Raw genomic sequence first — 6,210 nt, forward strand, 5'->3', positions numbered from 1 at the left:
GTAAAACCGACGACCGACGTCCGTGACATAACAATAAAAATATCGCTGCCTTTTTAGGGGGTCAATTCAGGGAACTTGCCAAGAGTATCGTTTTGGTTCCAATACTTGTTAAGGGGTGCATTTTCAGAAAATGGAAAATACGTGTTTAGGGTGCTTTTCGAGACCCCATGGTCGCGCATGGTATCCACTCGTCAATGGAAGTGGCCCCCCGGGCCTTTTTCTTTTTCTTAGATACCATTAGATGAAAGATCAAGATGACTAAGCGATCGAGCGTCATGTGCGTGGATTGAATATGAAATTACTTTGCTAATACCCCCTTTACACCAACGCTACGTCCATACAGTTCTCGCTACGTCAACCGACACTGACGCAGAAGGAACTTCTACAGCGTACCGTGGGCGTAGCGAGAACTGTTATTAACGTGGCATAGTCTGTATGATCTCCGGAGACCCATTTTGAACATTTTGATTTTGAACAAGTCCACGTAGCGGGAGCGCCGTCTGAACAGTGCGTAGTGATGACGCAGTGAGGACTTCATTAGGACCTACTTACAGCTACAATGACGTAGCACAGACGTGGTGGAACGGAAAGAATGTAGTAACAATTCTGTCCATGACTACCGCACGGCCGCCACGCTTACTAAGTTGTCGCTACGTCGGAGTACGTCCTGTAAACCAAATGAAGTTCCCGCTACGTTGTTGGAATTTGGAAGAAAACCTAGGACGCGGCGCCAACTTCATATGATTTCTCAAAAAATGTGACATTTTCGAGTGCATGCTACGTCCGCGCCACGTCCTTGCGAAGTTCCCATTAGGTTTATTATGAACGTTCTGCCCTAAATCCAGCGCAGCGAGAACTGCCTGGACGTGGCGTCGGTGTAACGGGGATATCAGTTGGCGCTACTCCAAATAGACGAGGTACAGCAAGTCGCGTAAGCTGCTGGATGTAGTTTAGAACGTAGCGGGAACCGTTTCGACGCGACGTAGCACGGGCCGCTTCTGCGCGCAGAATAAACTGAGTGGGCATGGTGGGCACACCCACAACACACACGCAGCATAAACTTCACAATAACGTGGCGCGGACGTAGCACGCACGTGAAATTTTCACATCTTTCGAGAAAATCAAACGAAGTTGGCGCCACGTTCTCGGATTTCTTCTGAACTTCAAGAACGCAGCGGGAACATCATCTGGTGCAAAGGGGGTATTACGGGACCACTTGCAGCCAATAAGGGCAAAGTTGTGCTGGGTATCGTGAAACTCCATTCTATCTTCTTCCAATCATGAGATATTCGTTATCTTTATGACAATGTTTATACGACTCGGGCCTTTAATTCATGTTATCTTCACTTGTGCGCAAGTTCCAATCTTTTTAATAGTAGGCATATTCATTTACACTGCAATACTGTCTTCGGGTTTACTTAGAAAAAGGCAATATTATCTGAAATCGTATTGTCATGGCCGATTTTGACCAAAGAGAAGCTAAATCTATTAACAAGCATTCGGAATCATAAAAGTTATCTTCATTCGTTGTTTATTTTAGTTAAATAATTTTGAGTTCACTTTCCTTTTTACACTGATTTTGTTTTTCATCTGAAATTATTTGTAACTTGATCAATTCTTGTCAAATTGAAGAAATATCGCAATTTGAGAGATTGGTACAGTAAACTTATAAATTGAAGAAATATTCTCGAAATTCTCACATTGGACCACACAAAGCAACCAGATTTAACTCTAGTAACTTGTTTTCAGAAGTTATTTTATTGAATATCGTATAGTACACAGTATAATCACAAAACAGAAATCTTCTCCAATGTACATACTTTCCCGTTTTACAGGAATAAAGAAATGTGTCGAGAAGCTGAAACAGATTTCTTGATTTGCAACGCCTAAACAATCTGGGACCAGTTGCATGAAACTTAGATATTGATCATTGGGCCAATTTCTATGATTGATCGCATTGATTATTGTGTGTGATCAATTGTAAAAATCAACCCGAAGATCAGTTGCTATGCTTAGTGTCACCGGGCCCTAGTCTAGCCTTCTCATATTACCTATAATTTGCCATTGCTTAATCTAGGGGCTATTTAACCCGACCTGATAAAAAAAATCGGGAACATCCAAGAGCAGGAACAGTATCTATACCTTTCTTTTATTGCCAACGTTCAGTAAAAGACACCATGTTGACTGCTCAAAACAAAGAAAGAAGAGGGTTTAGAATCTGAAAATGATCGGTTACTTTTCTCTGTTTTAGTAACAATCAATGCATACTTGGTACCAACAGAAAGACTATTATATCCTCTTTAAAATGATACCTTAAGTGTCGATTGTACCATATAAATTGGAGGTATTCCCAAATAAATGATAACGTCAATTTCGAAAAGTTTATAAAGTCGATAAAACCACATCTCGTATACTAAGCGGCTTAGCCACTGAGTGACTACACAAGCTTTTTTTGTCGTTTTGCAACTTATGAATTTTGACCACAACCCACATTTCAAAGCAATGTATCTTCCTGAAAGTCAAAGCCTTCACAAATGAAATAAAGTTATTATTTTACAGATAATGTAACAATCTTTTCAGCATGCAGCGATTCATACTAAAAACACAAAGAAATTGGTCGACCAAACCCAAACTCTTCAAACTTTTCATATCTATAAGGAAAAAAATGACATGTCACTAGGTATAATGGCGGTCATGTGATTTGACTGGAGGAAAAAATATTTGATTACCATTTAACTGACAGCTATTTACACAGGCTATCGTGCATATTTGGTGAAAAGCATGACATAAATAAAAGAACAGCAAACCTCACAAGAGTCTAATTTACAGCAAGAAAAATAAAAATCACACATTTCATTTGATTCATGCATATTAACAATACCTAACAATACCTGAAACATGTTTTATAGTTTACTAAAATTCAAGAGAGATTCAAGCATTTCATTGCAATTAGACCATAATATACATTTTGTGTCTTGCTCATTATACAATTTATGTTTCAACAGGACATATGCTAGAATGCATAGAAATTACCTTGTATGTATCTCCTTTAACAAATATTACGGAATATAGCACTGTACTAGATGGTCTACATTCTTTCTACAAAAATAAAGTGTCCCAAAATGACATTGTGCACAAAAAGGAGGAAACTTCTTTCTAAGAGATTGCAATTTGTTACATGTTTTTGTGAAAGTGCCATTTAAAGAGTGCAATCCCACTCTCTTCTACGCGTTGCTTATTTACAATATTAACAGGGCATTAAAGTAAAACTGGCAAACTGAAAAATAAAATATATACATTTTGCAAGACAGATGACTGTCATGGGGCCCATTCCAGAAAGAGATGCGTTTAAAAACAACTAAAAAAAGAATCAGTCGCAAGATCTTAATACATGGATTTCACTGGTTGAAAGAGAAGTTACGTTTGATTTTTAAATTTCAGTTGAGTTTAATCGCAACTCTTTTTGCTACAGGCTCCTAGGCTATTTACACCAAGAAATATATTTGTGCTGCTCATTTTCTAATTGAGAACAGAAAAAGAACAGTGCATTACGTCATTTAGCATATCACAAAAGAAAGAATACAGTTTCGAAACATGTCAATATACATCCTTGTACACAGCTTATCCTTCTTTTTCTTTAAAACATACAGGTATTTCTTGATCCTTTTCAAAATGCATAATGGATGATTGCAAAAAATGCATACTGACATATTTAGGAATTGCAAACTCACTTTTAAGAAAACATTCAAATAACATTTGATGTCATAATATTGCATGGTAAAAACATAAAAGTGAAAAAAAAGTCATAATTACAATTTCTTCCATATATTTCAGTAGATTTCATTCTTAGTATGTACTCCTTCATCTCACAATACCTAGACTTTAAGTGAGTAAAGAAAGAATGATTAGATTGATTTTCACTGCACATGAAATGACAACTATGCATTTCTAATACAAATTGAGGATGCTGGTAAAACTGTTTTATGATAAAGATTAAATTAAGGCATTACTCATTCCCAATTTATATTTAGATTGAGAGAGATGTAATTTTCAAGAGAATTATCTTAATTTTCAACATCTCAGATTCAAAAGCAGCAAAACTAATAATTCACTCATAGTTTGAAAATGTCTGCTGTTTGAAAACTCACAGTTCATCGGCAAGATTGTTTTAAATTAAAAATGGAAGTAAAACCCTGTTTATAACATGAAAATACTACCTAATGTTGAAACTCTATGGCCAGATAAGCAAATAATTCACTAAGTTGGTTTTGAATCCTTGGTCTAAACCATGGTTAGGGTTTATTTCCTGCATCAATTATACTTCATTCAGAATTAAATATGTTTAATAAGGGTTACAGCAAGAGCCGAATGTTTATATGTAAATTAACTGAAATAAACAGTGGACTCTCAAATACAAAACAATTAGCTCATTAATGATTTAACCTTACTTACAAACAAGTACCCTACAACAAAATTGTGAATTCATTATTGGTCCCATTCTCGATTGGTTTCTCAATTAAACATAATTAATAATAATACTGAACTAAGTATAATCAATGCATGAAATGAACACATAACATGGTTTGAAAAATGATATAACCTGCATTTTCTATGACAATTAATTTTATGCACGAGGGCCAAGACACAGAAACTGATTTCTTTGATCTTAAGTGAAACTTTAATCTTAAAATGGACTGATTCAATATATTTTATGACCATTTTTCAGTTGTACAATAAACTGCAATCATTCTTGACCATGATAACTTCTTTATCTAAAAGAAAACAAATATTACATTCAGTAATAGCACAAAAGTAACTTCATGATAAATATCGAGAGTACAAATAAATTGCATGTTTCAGAACATAAGGTGGACAAGGCACTCCAATAATACCTGACTTAACTATGGATACCAATATGTGTTCATAATATTTATCAAAGAAAATAATAGGGCAGTGGCAGGATTGGAACCCTGAACTTCCTTGATTCACAGCATGACAATGAAGGTTATCAACTTAACGGCCAGGTCCAACCCCCGAAAAAAAGAGTTGTGTTGAATAAATAGAAGCAAATCAAACATCATAATGCTGAAATTTTCATCAAAATCAGACATATTAAATAAGTTATGACATTTTCAATATTTGCGTATTTACACTGATCAGTGCTATGCACATCATGAACACTCCCACATGCTTCCCATACAGGCCAGGATGTGCATTAACCAATTAACGGTTTTGTGAAAATAAGAGAAATTGAAAAATGCCATGAATTTCTCGTTTCACATTCCATTTTGATAAAATTTTCATTGTTATGCTTATTTGATTTTTCTGTATTTATTCAGATCAACATGTTAGGGTGGACGTGGTCTTCAAGCACAGTTAGTACCTCTATCTGCATGTATCATAGATGACAGTGCATGTTCTGGTACATCATTATAAAGTTATTGACAAAATAGAAAATACAAACTCAACTATGTATAGTTTATGACCCTGTATGTATCAGACAAGTTATCAATATATATATATTTCACACATACACAGCACTACTACTAACTACTTTTTTTCCTAGTCTATTTAACAGCAATGGTGTTCATACCAGCCTAGGCCCTGTTACCAAGCGCTTAGTAATTGATCATGAGACTGATTTCTACAATTGATTGCATTGATTATTGTGTATGATCAATCATAAAAACTCTGCCCCACAATCAATATCTAAGCTTCATGTTATTGGGCTGTGGCAAAAACAGACATCGATCTTAAAATGTACTGGGGTAGCTTCAGCAAATATTATTCATTCAAAATCTTTGCCTTCTGATGAGTTGGATTTTCGGTTTCTAAATTAAAGTTTGAGTTTTATCAAAATAATATCATTTCTTATCCATTTTCCTTGTAATTTCTGTCTGTGTCATTATCTAACACGAGATATTTTGAGTTTCACAAATAGAAGTTTTGTAACTGCTCTGTTTAGCTCCTCCTTGCCCTATTTGGTCATGTCATAATCTCGATGGGAGATACGAGTCCTAAATATGGAGGTATACAATAGAGACTTCCATTGCTCTAGTCTGGCATAAACAATTATATTGACTTCCCATGAAAGATCAAGACAGAGTGAAACCAATGCAAACTTGATGCTGACATTCACAATCTTTTTATGTTTGCTCCAAATGTGCACTTGGGCAATCATACAGTGTAGTGTTAAAATCATCCTAAGTA

This window comes from Lytechinus pictus, chromosome 2 (assembly GCF_037042905.1).
Source record: "Lytechinus pictus isolate F3 Inbred chromosome 2, Lp3.0, whole genome shotgun sequence".
Classification (NCBI taxonomy): Eukaryota; Metazoa; Echinodermata; class Echinoidea; order Temnopleuroida; family Toxopneustidae; genus Lytechinus; species Lytechinus pictus.